The sequence below is a fragment of the Gavia stellata genome, chromosome 6 (genome assembly GCF_030936135.1).
Source record: "Gavia stellata isolate bGavSte3 chromosome 6, bGavSte3.hap2, whole genome shotgun sequence".
Classification (NCBI taxonomy): Eukaryota; Metazoa; Chordata; class Aves; order Gaviiformes; family Gaviidae; genus Gavia; species Gavia stellata.
Window position 1 is genome coordinate 5,256,993 of NC_082599.1, and position 15,429 is coordinate 5,272,421.

Below are 15,429 nucleotides of genomic sequence, written 5' to 3' on the forward strand. Positions count from 1 at the left end.
CCCTGCATCTACACATTGAATACCAGTATTAACCATTCCAGTGGAGCACACGTGGACAGTGCTGGCCACCAGCCCACAGTAGTACAGTTTTGAAGGCTAAAATGGCAAAAGGAAAGAACACAATGAAGATTTACTATTCTTAACAGTCACCTGACAAACCTGGCAACAGTCTGTTGGAGGATGAGGAGGAGAGAGAGACACAAGACCTAAAGCACCCATATGCTGGAAGAAGGGAGGATGGGCCTCCGGGGCAGAGAGGTCAGTATGGCTTAAGGATCAGAGGGAGAAAAAGGGAACCTGACTCCGTGGTCAGGCGGAGGTCCAATTTCAGGTGAGCGTCACAAGGATGAACACAGCAAATATGCAGAGTCCGCTGAAGAACTCTTCCCAGAGTGGGGAAAAGCTCAAGGGACTCCAAAGAGAGGCTATGCCAAGGCTTCTCCTCGGAGTAAGGTCACTTCTTGCTAATGCTCTTCAGTGTAGCATCCTGAGATAAGCAAGTATGAGAAAGAAGATTTTGGACATCCTTTTAAAGCCTCCCACCTGAACAGAAACTCAACTCATTGAAGCTCACACACCTCTCCAGAAGATCTTCTCCTTTCCTGCCAGGCCTGGAGGGGCTGAAAGCAAGTCCCTCTGAATCCCTTTTCCACTATGAACCTCTTAGCACTGACTAACAGGGCAATGCCTTGGATGATTTTCTAAGTGTCTTGCAGCAGGCTGTTTTGGGGACAGATCACCAGCTGGTTTGGGATGAGGCAAATGATGCTGTTTTCCTGGTTGCCCCTTGACTTGCAGAAAGCTTTCCTTACAGAGACTTAACACAACTTTGCTGTCCCTAGCACTGAGCATTTGGCTGCAGTGTGCACAGAGAGGGATATGTGCATGGCACCTTGAAGGAAAGAGGAGTTTGTACTGCATGAGCTCTGAGCTGGCTGGAGGGCAAGAGTAGCACAGCCCTGAACCCATGGTATGTAGTACAACTTCCAGCAGTGCTCATCACCTTGGCTGCGCATAATACCGTTGGTAATGTGCTCTGCAACGTGAGAAGGCGATGTGCGCAAGCCTTGGTCTTGAGTAGAAAACGTGTTTTGGTGCTAGGGCTGAGTCTTTCAGGACAGTGTGGAGCTGGGAAGAGAGGAGTTGTGAAGGGATGTAGCCATCTTCTGACCACCCTGGTCTTTGGTCAGCCTCACTGGTTCTGCAGTGTTGATATCTACTTCTGCAGAGAGCTACCAGAAGGCTTTCCTTCCAGTCCATGGAGAGAAACCAAGCACCTGTGGGATTACAGTCCTCTGAGTTCACCACTCAGCACATGGTATTTCCCTATGTGGAAAGGATATTTTAGGTTCATGAGTGTGAAGGTTTCACGTAAATCCTCCAGATTTCCATAGGCTCGTTCACTTTATTCCCTTTCTCATTTAGTGCCATAGAACTGGAAGATAACAAGCATCTCAAGAGAAACTTTTGGAAAAGAAATAGAGCATATCTATAATTTGTGGACTGATGGCATAATATGTAGCTAAAACAAAAACATGCATCATCTGGATAGTCCTGTTGTATTCTACATTGGTTTCTTAAGTTTCTCCACTTGCTAATTAGTGTAGTAGAAAGAAAATATTTCTGATTAGTATAATTACCATAGAGCAGTGCTATAGTGACCTTAAGCTACTCGAAGCCAAAGTTTTAAAAAAGAACTCATAAAACTTTAATGAGTTTCCCAGATGCTAACGAGCAAGCCAGCTTCCATTAAGGCTATCTGTGTTCAGCAGTCTCCAAAGGCTGTGAAACGAACCCTCCGACCCTTTTGACACGTCTTTCCTCTGTGCTCCCAGGCTGCAAGGGGTCATGTCAAAGGCTGAACCAATTAATTGCACTCTGGATATTGGCATATGTCAAATGAGTGATTCAGTCTTCTGAGGTGGAAAAATGGCAAATTATAAAGCTGCTGGCAAGGTCATAAGAAACAGCACCAGCACTCTGCAGGGATGCTTTCCTCAGGGTCCAGCAGTACTGTGTTGATTATTGGCACAGTGGCTAATGAGCTGCCCCATCCAGGCTGAGCAGGGAATAGTGGTTAACCTGGGTCGTCCCAATCCTGGCCAGCCACATCCAGCCTGAAAGCACGTTTAGACAGCAGAAATTCTGAATGTCCTTCAGCTGGCTTGCCTGTGATTTAGTAGTTGACTCATTTTGACCTTGGGGATGCTCACTGATTGCTGACTTACAGCTCAGCAGTTCAGCCAGAGGCTAACTGATCAGCTGCCGTGTCAACCAGTAGGTCCTGACACATTAACTGACCACCTCCCAGTTCAGAAACAGATTGCTTCCTCCTAGTACAAGGGTGAGGCAACATCTAAACCAACTCAGGAGCAGTATGCAACCAAAGTAATGCAGGCCACAAGGTCAGCCCAACTGCTTGTTTGTGAGATTCAATGATTGCCATGGTTTTATATCTCCCAGGGATCCCTGCAAGCCTCTTTGCCCAGCAACCATTTGGCGATTGGCCTCAATTCTGTAAATGTGTGCAGGTATTTCAGATAAGCGATCAAGTCTAGAGCAGCCTTCTTTAACAAAAGGATTACATAATCTTTTGGGGAAAAAACCCAACCAAACACAAATCTAGTCATCCTATGCTGTTTTGCCACAATTGCAACACTCAAATGAACGGTAGAGTTCACTTTGAATATCTAGTGATGGCTTTCATTAGCCTTCGACTTGTTTGCATGTATGTATATGAGCACACATGGTTTTTTGATCCTTCTGTTTACTCAAGAAGATGTCTTATGGCTAAAGAGTGACTCACAAATCAAGTTTTGGATTGGGAATAGAACCCCTATGCACTCTTCCCACCTCTCCTGTAGACTTCTAGTGTCACTCCAAGGAAGTTTCTTTCCCTATATGCTTGTAGTAGTTTCTCCCTGCATTTGTCTAGCTTGAGTACTTACACTGAAAGAACTTTCCAGTACAGACTTCTCTCAGTGAGCATCCGTATAGCATCTAGCACCTAACACAGTGTGGGCTCTTTTTTCAATGTGCAATACCAAAATACAAAAAAAAAAAATTAATAATGTGAGAGATGTACAGTTCAATCTACATCTGAAATGTAGCATACAGTACTGTATCGGTATTGTCCATCTGATCTGTAATTTAGCACAGACATGAGAGGTGTGAGTTGTATATGTTCTGCTAACAACAAGCCCCTGTTAGAGGTGGCTGGCTAACAAACACAGTCATCCAGAAATAATGTACATTTTTCCATGCTATTGGCCAAATGTGTTTTGGGTTCGAAGTACGCAGATAGACACCTAATGACATTTTCAAACATTCCTGTGTACGCTGAGTACTTAATTCCCTTTGATTTCTGGTGGAGTTGAGAGCACACCAGAGTTAATTGACTTTGTAAATACCCTTACAGGTGTTCGTGTATTTTTCACTGTATACATGCTTTTGTGAAACAAGTCTTACAGGTTTTCTGCAAATGTCCCTTGAACTGGATGGAAAGGCTCTCCTGGACCTCAGCAGGCTTTGGCTGGACACATCTGTGTCTCAGGGAACAAAACCAGCCACGATGGCCGGCAGTGCCCAGATGCTGAGTGCAACCACCGGTGCCGAGTCCTCCACGCACTGCAGAAAGCTCCATGGCTTCATTGATGCAAAAGAATTAATCTTCACAGCCACCAACTGGTTTCTTTTCTGTTTTGATAATTTAAATCTGACCCACTGAGAGCTTTGAAGACACAGATCAAGCTTTTGAACCCGATATCGTATACCTTGGGAAAAGAGCAAGTAGGAGGAACAGCATTGCTCTTTTTCCTGAAGCCATTTTGGATTTCTTTGATGGTGGTGTATGTGAAAATACAAAGAGGAAAAATCTCTGTTATTTTTCACTTGCTTTTTTTGATTTACGTGAGTGGGCTTTTTTTTTTTCTTTCTTCAGATCTTTTTGTAGGCAGCGTATTCATTTTGGAGGGGTAAGTATGTGCCAGTGGTACCATTTACATATCCAGCTCCATCACCAAATCAGTTCAGGTCACTGAACCAGAACAACATGACATTTTTCCAATAGACAGCAAATTCATGTCTCTTTCCCAAAAGGGAATTTCACAGGAACTGAAGCTATTTGCAAAACTGGGTTAAATGAGGCAATAATTTTGACTGAAGGAAAACAGGTTGTTCAAAATGCTGTTACTGATGACTAAGAACTTTATTACACATTTTAAAAAATTATCTTTTTTATTTTAAAATTGACCAAATTCTTTTAAAAAAAAAAGGATTTAAAAAATTACTCCTATGTCAAATCAACATGAAGCTCTTTACCTGGTGCTTCCTTCTGTTTTTCCCAATTTCTCCGGTGTTTGTGGGTCAGCAGAGGAGGCTGAGATTACTTCTGCAAATGTCACAGAATCACAGAATCACTAAGGTTGGAAAAGACCTGTAAGATCATCAAGTCCAACCTAAAAAAAAAAAAAAAAAAAAAAAACAAACCAACACCACACCACACAACAACAACAAACCACAACACACCAAAAACCAACCCACCCAACACCACACAGCACCATGCCCATCAAGCTACATCCCACAATGCCACATCCACACGCTACAGACATGTCTACAGACTCTAGTCCTACCATGAATACCTGGTAAAGATGGGCTTGTAAAAATGGGAGACTCTTACTGGTTCTTCTTTTCTCCCTTAGACATCACTAATGAAAGCTGCTTAACACATCTCCTAGTCGATCTGACTGCCACACGCTGCCTGTTCCCAACGGACTCTTCTCGGTGGCTTTCCTTATGTGAGATCAGCAGCCCATGAAGCAAACGTCTATCACTTCACTGACCGTGGGTTTTATGTTTCCCCTCTGACTTGCCCAGCCAGTATGTGACAAAACACAGACTGACTTCAAGCTCCAAAATTTGCATCAGCTTTGGACATATTGGCATAAAGCTGCTGCCCTGGCTTGTACGGCTTCCTACTAAGCACCATATCTTTTATTAGATCCAGTCATGCACTGGCAAAGCTAAATGAGCTTTAAGCACATGAGTCCCTCTTCTTCACATGTTTTAAAGTAAAGTTTTATTAGAAAAAACAGGAATTTAGCATTTTACAAAATCTCTTTCCTACTCTCTCCTACCAGGCACTATCTGGCACACTTTCCCTTTGAAGCATTCAAGGTACTTTCTCCTGGGTTTTGCAGTCACTTGCCATCTAAAGAACTGATAGTAACGTCCCCCATCAGAAAATCAGGAGCTTGCTAAAAGCACATCCTCTCCAAGCCACGTTACACCAGTGTTCACTGAAACTTCGAAAGCAAAAATGACCATCGAAGGCAAGGGAATGTCCAGAGAACTGGCAGGATTGGCTTTGAAATGGATGGTGCCCATTTAGCAGCTACCCATTCCATTAACTGCTCTAAACCCCTCTTCCTTCCAAAAATCAGTGCTTAAATGCCTCACAACCCTAATTCACTTATGTGCTTTACCCTACAAGTTATCTCCATGTGTTTTGGTGACTGCTTTTGGCCTCAGCTTGACTTGAGGTTATGGGTGAGTCCTTGGGAGAAACTTGGATGCATTTTCTCCGCCGCATGTGGAGACAACAGTGTCACGAGTCCTGCTAGGAGCCTCTGAATTCCAGCCAATTCAGCACCCGCTCACTTCATCCTCAATTTCTATTTTTCCAGAAACTTCGTGCTTATTTATTGATCCTTGCTTGGCATTGTACTCTTAATTTCTCCCATGCCTAGCTGCAGAATAGAGACAGCTAAGTCTTCCTCTGCCAAGACTAGAGCAGTTCTGAGATGCCTCCTCCAGCTGGTCACAGGAATGTGCCCATCACAGGGGCATGAGTTTTTATTGGGAGTACAAAGAATATGAACCCAACTGGATATTATCCTGCCAGCAGGATGGTCTTCAGGGATGTGAAGAAAGCAAGTGCCAGAGAGAGGGATATGCAGAGAGATAGAGATTGAACTTGGAGAGGTTTCCAAGGAGTAGTCAATTCTCATCTCGGAGCAACAAGAACCAGCCTACTGGGCATGATGGTTTAGTGAACAACCTGTCCAGAGGTCAGGTTGGGGAGAGATGGTTGCTCTGAGGAAAGTCTTATTGAGACCAGGACAAGGGCTGAATGTAGAAGCACTGTAGATGGGCTGCTACCATTGGTACACGCTGCAAAGACTAAATGGTTTGAAGGCATAGGAGACTGCATGGAAAATAGTCAGTCCTGGGGTTGGAGTAGGAAGTGACATTCTTGCACTGGTCCTGAGCTCCATACTGTGCATGCAATGTTCATTGCCTGGGAGAAGTAACACATGACAACAACACAAACATCCAATGCTGTAATCAGTAAGGATGCTTGAAGGTTTTCTTTCAGCTTTGCTGATTTGCATTTTCTCATTTTATTAGAGTTACTCACTTTGCATGATTTAACATGCTCACTGACAAAAACCTGTGACTAGCAGTATGTCTCCACATTTGTGCTGTTCTCCAGGCTAACCTGCACCTTGTTAACAACAGCTGGCTTGCTCATTCTCATTCTTTTCCCCCACTTGGTGTACACAGGCTTTCAAAGCATTTTTGCTTTGGTCAGCATTGACAAGTATTGGGAAGTTGCTTGCAAAGCAATAAAAAGAAGTAGTTGCATAAAAATGCTATATCAAAGTTGCCAACATCATAAATCTTCTTGGATGCATGTTGTTCCCTCTCCTGCTGAACTCATAAAGGCAGAGATGTAAAATGAACAGATCCAATCTGCCACCCCCTCCAACTCACTGTGCACCTAAGGATTGAAAGGAAAGCCTCAAGCTTGTGCAGACCTAAAACTCATCATGTGACTCCTTCAATAAATCAGCCCTTCCCACACATTCTGAAATGATATTAGCTTCTAGCCACAAGACATTTATGATACATATGGGACAGGCTCCTTGCGAAATGATTACAAGCAGTCCCATCTGCAACATAAAACCAAAAGACTGTGGAGTCAAAGTCAATTAAAAACCAAATACATCAGACGTCCTGGTCCTTGTTTTAGCAAGGAAGGATCACATGCTTTTCCCTATCGCTTACTCATCAGCATCATTCTGAATGGTGTTATTTATTAGTTGTTCCTATCTGAATCAACAGCCCAAACAATCAAACTGTCTCAGCTCAGTTATTTTACTGTTTACAATTTTGTTGGCATGACAGTGTCTGTATACCCCTTGAATACACTACATATATTCCTATCTGTGTCCATGCTGAAAGAAGAATCTTCTGTTTGCCTGGGCCAGATTAACATCTATAAGCAGAACCACGTGAAGGACTCACCTTAAACTCTGCAGAGATCATGCCAAACATGTGTAGCTGTTATACAGAGGGCATTCGCTGCGTGAGATTCAAAATGGGCTTTCAAAAGGGTGGCAGTTTCCCAAGTGTCTTGTTGCTGTATGACAATGCAGCAGGCTTCCCGGCTCACCTGTGTCCCAACCTAAGCAGACATCTCAAATCTGCTGCAGGAGCAGTGTACCGAGCACCCCGGTTCCTGCCTGTCTCCAAGGGCAGGTCAAGCTCACACCTCCCCGTCGGGATTCACCTTGCTGAGAAGGAAGCCTAAGTTGAGGTGTCAGTACTCAGGTGTGTCCGAGGAGCTGTTGTCTTCATCCTCATGGTAAGCAGTGGAGGTCTCATCCATGCGGTGAGCACAGCCCAGAGAGCCGTTGATCCTGTCCGCATGCAGGTGTTTGCCTTTGGGTGACCCCAACAGCTCCCACAGGCTGTAGTGACGATATTCCCACTGGCTATGAGAGGAGATGGGAGGCTGGCTCAGACAGCTGTGGGTTAAAAAGAAGTATCTCCTGAGCTAAACCTCAGAACTTGGTCAACTGACGTGTCTAAACAGACCTGCTAAGTGCCACCTGAGATGGCCTAGGGTGCCTGAGACATCCCCATGGGGTGGCAGGGTGAGAAGCCAAACCAGGCAGGGCTCCAAAGGTGCAAGACCCAGTAGGTGAATCTCTTGTGTGGGGCTCTTCTGTATCACAGGTACCACATCACATTATCATTTTATATCAAGCCAAAGAAAACCTCTTTGTATTTACTTAACCTCTCCTGTACCTCCTGCTCTTCATTTGCAGTTGAAATGCTCTGATTACCCTGCATTAGTCACCCAGTTTTCTTCTCTTTGTCATTTCCTAAATGAAGACTTTTATTTATTTTGTCCTTTTATCACAGCTTTGGACAGCACTGGGAAGGAGAGAGAGAAAGTCCACGAGGTCACGTCTCTTTCTGCTGTGATGATGAATTGGCACAGTGCAGTGAGCAGAGACCAGCACACTTGTAAACCGAGGCAGATGTAGGCTGGGTGCTGTAACCAGACAAGATGGCTTGAGCTTCATCTCACAGGCTGGCGGTGTAAGGAGAGGAGGCAGCAGCAAAGAGCAATGATTGCAAGGTAATGAAGGGATGGACAAAGAGGAGCTCGCCGTTATGTTTTCTGTAGTACAAGCTGGTGTCACATGCTAAGGAGTGATTGCAAGGGGAACAGAAAATGGCACTGTCTGGGGTCCACTGTCATCAAATTACTTCTCAGGAATGGAAAATAAGATGTGTATTTCTTTGGAGAGAGCCAGAGGGTGGTGAGGACTTGAGTGTGGGGTTCTTTTTGCTGTTTGTTTTCTATGCCCCCTGCTTTTCTAGCACAATTAAGCTGAGGAAAAAAAAAAGAGAATAAAAGCTATAAAATGGTTATAACTCATACACAATACCAAAGAAAACATTCCAAAGTTACACTGCAGTTTTCCGTTGTAAAACCGCTGGCTTTGGCTGGAGACCTGAGGGAAGAAAACTCTGTCAAAAGCAACTCTGAGCCTTTTCTGACTCAGCTTTTGGGCTGGGATGTGTCATAACCTCTGGAGCAGACACAGGCCCGGTAGGCAAGTTAGAAGATAGTGTCTCGGTGAAGATGGAGATGAGAGGAGCCAGTGGTCTCATCTCCAGCAGTCCTAGGGCATGTCAGCCCTGTGGGTTCAAGCAGCGTGCAGGTGGGACAGGGCTCCCAGCCTGGGAAACCCACAAAGCTTGCCTAAAGCCTCCTTTGGGGAAATCAGCAAGGGCATCACGGACTTTTCTCCTTGGGTGGCCCTTCATACTAAATCCCACCATTCTTATGTGGGGAAAGGAGTTTGATGTGTTCTCCCTGTGCAATTTATAATCTCAGCTATACCCCCCATGACGTTTCCATTTCCCCTACACGTATATATTCCCTGGGGTTCCCATTCCCTGCACTTCACCTGAAATCCACTCTCCGCTGTGCAGGACAGTCTCTGTCCTGATGACCTTACCCCTCAGGAGCCAGCAAGGAATATTTTATTAGTAGCATCATTGCTGTCCCTCATTCACAGTTCAGAGTGAAAAACAAAGTGAACTGCAGGATGCTGCCACTGGGAAGCAATAATCCTCCCATCAGACCTCTTGTCCTGTTCATTTTCTCCCTTTCTCTATATTAAAATTCCAGCCCATGCTGCAAGCACTTTGAATATAATAATAAAATGCTTTATTTACTTGCATAGAGGCTGCACACACATAGTACCTTTTACATATGAAATCCCCTGGGTTACCGATGAATACTTACCATTTTTTCCACGTGTTGCAAAAAATAGGTTTTGCAGATTTGCTACCCCTCCACCTAACTATGTTTCTGGATACTGCTAGAATCTTCCCTGTGCTCAGGTAATATATTTCAATGCTTAGCCCCATTAGTGAAAAAATAAAATTGCTTATGTCTCAGCTAAGTTACAGAATCCTCTAGTGTAGCAAGCGTTCTCCCATAATAGACTGCGGGATTCACCTGAATGTAAATGTTTACAGCCTGGCTGCTGTATTTGAGCTAGTCAGCCCAGACTCTGGTCTGCGCAGTCCGTGGAGTCCAGGCTGCAGAAGTAAGTGACTAACAGGCTCTGCTTGTGTAGAAAGCTTAAAAGTCAGGTCTCACCTGGGGATGGAGAGTTGCCCTTTGTCCTTCTCTTCATTGCTTTGCAGTAATTCTGTTTGCCACTACCGCCTCTCCTTACACTGCCAGCCTGTGAGATGATGCTCAAGCCAGCTTGTCTCGTTACAGCACGGAGCCCACATCTGTCTCAAGACACTGCCCATGACAATCTCCATCTGACTTCGGTTTTCAGTTAATTTCTCTTCTTTCACGTACAAGAAGGTAAACAAAGCAGAGTTTCACATTCTGCCTAACATATAGGATTTATCTGCAGACTTGTCTTATGGGTTTATTAGCTAATTCAAACATAGCCTGGATGAAGAGTCATTATGGGCTCATGTTATTCCAGCACAAATTCACTGTAAGTAAAGAAAAATTAGTTGGTCACTTTAGTGCTCAGCAGAAAATTGAAAGGGAATTATTCAAGGTTTGATACAAATTAGTAAATGCACAGAGAGTGGCATTTTAAAGTCAGACATGGCAAAGTTAAAAAAACCTCTTCTGTCTTTTTCACATGTGCATATTTTATTTGTAGCTCTTTGGAGAAATCAGTGAGTTTAACTGACTCTTGGACATACCATCTTGCTGGAAACTACTTGTCTAATTTCATAATAATGCATTCAGGAGCCTTCAGCGAGTACCCAGCTATCAGATGGAAAAGCACCAGGATCCTCATGTCTCAGTACTACAGCTTTTTCCAGATTTTTTTTCCCTTCTCTCCTGATCAGGAATGTATTATTATATATCTATATATAATTGATCCATCACCAGGTTTTGCAGGTAGTGTCAGGTGGCAGTAAGTGCACTTTTCCACCTCTTTAAATTGTTTTTGTCTATTCATTGCTCCAGCAACTCTCTAAGAGCTTAAACATGTCTTTGGCTGCTTTGGGGGAGTGGATCAGAGCAAGGGATTGATACAGAGACTCCACCCCTCAGCCGTCCATAATCTGAAAGGATAGATCTCACCATGACATAGAAAGATTTGAATCTCCAAAGTGAAAAAAAAAGAAAAGATTCATGAGATTGGACCTAGTAAAGTACAAATTCTGGCTTATTGGTGTGGGCAATGACCACCAACGTCCAAGGACACCGTGATGTTTGCTTTGAATTAACTATTTAATTTCAACTTCATTTTTGACCATGACTATAATGACTAGTAATGAAACAGGCATTAATCAGACTAATGTCTTTCACGTTTATTTTCTTTTTGTTGTTCCTGGCAGAGGGTGTGTGTATGTATGCAGGTAACAGTGCATTATTTTTAAGTAACCTATAAGCACTTCCATATCCTTGAGATTGAAAGCAGCCTGCGCAGAAGGTGGTGAGGCTTGTGAAGGCCATTAGTTCTTGCAGGAAGTTCATCCCAGAGCTTTAAACTAGCTCCCAGCAATGCTTGCTCTTCCAGAAAACTTTAGTCTCATTATGGAAAGTTCTCCTTTGCCAAAAGTTAACTACTGGATGAGGTCTCAGATGTGTTCCTCCAGTCCTTGTTCTTATCACATGTGAGAGATCAGAACTGCGGGCACTTTGAGGCCCAGATAAAGACTGTTAACCTTCTAAGACAGCTTTTTTCGGACATTTACCCTGTCAGGCACCACTTTGTGGTTGAACTAGACCAAACCTCAGCAACTTACAATCAAAATGAAGTGGCATTTGACACATTGTTTCCAGTTACTGCAAATAATGGCATTGTCACTAATAATAATGATCTTGCTGTTATGCTAATTTTGTAGTTTGAACTGATTTATCTTCAGTTACCTGGCTGCAGATCTGCCCTTGCTCACGTCTACTTTGCTGGAGAGCCCTGTACTATCAGAAATCTTCTGCTTGCAAATTTTTCTCTAGGTCATGATCAGCTCTTCCTTCACCCTCTTCCTCTGACGAAGCAGATTCAACATCCAGGCTGGCATTCCTCTGAGCAGCTGTGGTTGTGTGTTTTACAATGACAGAGTTCATTGAATTTATTATATTGGCTCACTGTCCCTTCCCTCTAACGGTCATGTAGAACTTTCATGTGTAGACGTCCACAGTGTAGGTGCCTGGGGTTCTCCTACTGCTGGTCAAGGACAGTCCAGGCCTTCTAGCTTGCTTAGCACTCCCATCATATATGCTGTTCCAAATCCATGTGTCTGATGTATAGCGCATTTCAACTATTTAAGCAACCGTATCAAGAATTGGGAGTTATTTTGAATTAATGTGACAGCCCACCACCACCCTTCTGGTATTATTTGCCAAACTCTTGACACATTCCTCCTTTAGTCCTTCCTCACCTCTTCCTAAATCTATTTCAGATACAGCTGGTAGGTCTTTACACTGACTTAATTTTCTGCGGCTTCCTCTGTTCCTTTTGCATAGGAAGATAGCACTGAGATGCACACCAGGTAACAATTTACCTGTAATTTTACTGAAGATTTTCCCCTCTGGCCTGAATACGTGGTATAAACTTCATCTAGGTCCAAAGGGTCTTTGGCTCTGTGGGATCCAACCCAGGTTTCTCCATGAGGATCAGAGTAAAATTGTCTGGAGGCTAGGATAAGAAAATAATTGTTTAAGTCACTATCAGGAGATGTACAGGTAGGCCATAACATTCAGAGATGGAGCAGACACTGCTCTAAGCCCTTTCAGATGTAAGAAATGTCCTGATCCAGACCCTGAATAGGTATCTCTCCCCTTTGCCTGCAGCCCCCCGTCCCGCCTTCGGAGAAGAAGATGAGGCTGGTGTGAAAAAGAGAAGGAAAATACTTTAGCTGAGAAACGTTTGAAACATGCATTGAATCTGAGGAGGTTATCTGTACTGTGGGTTTTGAGAGTTGTTTTTTTTTATAGCTTCTCTTTGCTGCCTTTTGCTCTTAGTACATGAAAAACTTACAACTGAGCTGTCAAGTGTCAGTATTGAATATCAGACAGAAGATTTGGTGTAAGCTGCATCTTGAAGAAATAACAACTAGGAAATAACCCTTAGGAAAGTATTTACTGTTTTCAGTTATCAGATCATGAGCTTATTCCACTAGTTTCCTGTCGTGGTTGAACCCCAGCCAGCAATTGAGCACCACACAACCACTCACTCACCCCCCACACGCCAGTGGGGTGGTGGAGAGAATCGGAGAAAAAGTAAAACTCATGGGTTGAGGTAAAAACAGTTTAATAAGGCAGGAAAAAAAAGGAGAAAATACTAATAAGAATGATAAAAGAATATACAGAACAAGTGATGCACAATGCAGTTGCTCACAACCCACTGATTGATGCCCAGCCTGTTCCTGAGCAGCGGCCATACCCACCGTTTTTTTTCAACATGACATCATACGGTATGGAATACCCCTTTGGGCAGTTTGGGTCAGCTGTCCTGGCTGTGTCCCCTCCCAGCTTCTTGTGCACCTGGCAGGGCAGTGTGAGAAGCTGAAAAGTCCTTGACTTAGTGTAAGCACTGCTCAGCAGCAACTAAAACATCAGTGTGTCATCAACATCATTCTCATCCTAAATCCGAAACACAGTACTATACCAGATACTAGGAAGAAAATTAACTCCATCGCAGCCGAAACCAGGACATTTCCTAACCATAGTCTTTAGTAGCAACAAGGCAAACCAAGTCAGGGCAAATTTCATGCTTGGTTTTAAGTTAAAGGCTGGCAAGGAACATGCCCTCTGTAGACAAACAATCCGACTATCTCTGAGACTGAAGAGCCACAGGGACACAATTTTAGTTCATAAGTCTCAGAGCTCTACAATAAAACCCATGAAAACCCAGCCTAAGAGAAATACTTACCTAACACAAAGGTGGCAGTGGCTATTTTCTGTTACGGCTCTAGGGAAGCGGTAAGCCTTCACCAGGTTGATGGCAGAATCATTTGTGCTAGCACATAGGGTGGATTTTCACTCCCAACCACTGCAGTAGGAAGAAAGGAAAAACTAAAGTCCTTTCACTCCCCATGGCTATAGCAGATCTACCTACCAAAAGTTTACAGGAAATCTGTCATTAATTCATAACGCAAATGAACTTGACTAGGACCAACTCAAAGGGAGAAAAAAGTGGAACAAAACATAGATATTGCAAAATGTTCATGAACTTACTGAAAAAAAGAAATTTCATGTTGATGTTAGCCTTCTAAAACTATAATTTTTAATGAATATTAATTCAGACTTCTGAACTAAGAATGATTTTCAAGAGGAAAAAACACTCATGCAAAAATAGTCAATGTCAGGAATGTCATAACAAATTATCTATTGCTATTAATAGCTTTTATCCCTTGAGAATCTTCAAAACTAATGATTTCCAACAATCAGCTTTTCTTTCAATGACCTGTTACTTTCTAGAGACCAATAGTTTGATCAGAAAATTCGAGGTCTCCTTTTCAATCCCTGGTTACTGCATGACTTAGCCCTTTCTTAATTTAAGCTTTTGCCAGAAGATTCTGGTTAACATTGAAATAAAACCCTAAATAAATTTATATTACTCACTCAACCTGAGACACATGGGTATTTGTTACGATCCTTAAGTAGTTGATAACAAAAGTGGCTATTTCAAGGGACAATCTGCAGCACAAGCCCGTCTTTGGTGCTCTGAAATGTTTTTGTGTGGGAGGCTTCAGGAACAGGAGGAGTCTGGGAAGCCGGAGGCAGGGATGTGACCACAGTACATTTGTACACACACACACTAAAATAATTTTCCAGTGTTGCAGGACCCCATGGCTGTAAGTAAAGAGGACAAAAAAATATGAATGCCATACTGGGTCGAACAAAGGTCCATCTGACCCAGGATGGTCTATTTCCAGCTACAGACACCAGTGGATGCTTGAGAAAACTGTTCTGTCTCTACACAGAGGCATGGCAGTGTCTCTGAAGTCTCTCAGAGCCGTATAGAGGTGAGCGTGTGGCTCCTACAAATGCTCTCATCTGTTGTCCTAACCCTGCCGAGGGCAATATGTGCATCCATAGCACTCTCCTCCGTTCACCTTTCCTGAGCCCATTCTTCTTGTCACCTTCCTTCTTTTTCCATGGACAGCAATAAGGAAGAGAGGAAGGAGTGGAAGATGGCAACAAGTGCTTTCCTGAGGGTGTACCACACACTCTTGGTCTTGTGGGAAACATCTTCCCCATTGCGTATCAGATGCCTTAAATATTCAGCTCTTACTTCTGTTCTGGGATAAGAAATGGCAATTAATGCACATTAATATCATGGCTGAAATAATGTAAAAAGCAGACCCTCTCTAACCTCAACCTCAGTTCAGTCTCTATGTTCTGCTGCCACCAAGTTGCTGGGCTCCTTAAGATTTAATCAGTCAACGATCCCACTACAGCTTGGGTTTTCTTGGTGTGAGTTTGTTGTTTGGGTTTTTTTTTTTATTTAGTTTGTTGTTTGGTTGGTTTTCAGTGGAAAGATGTGTTTTGAGGTATGTGCCTTTATGTGGGTATCCAAGTGGGGAGGAGTGCATCCTGACTTGTATCTCAGCTAAAGCAAAGGCTGT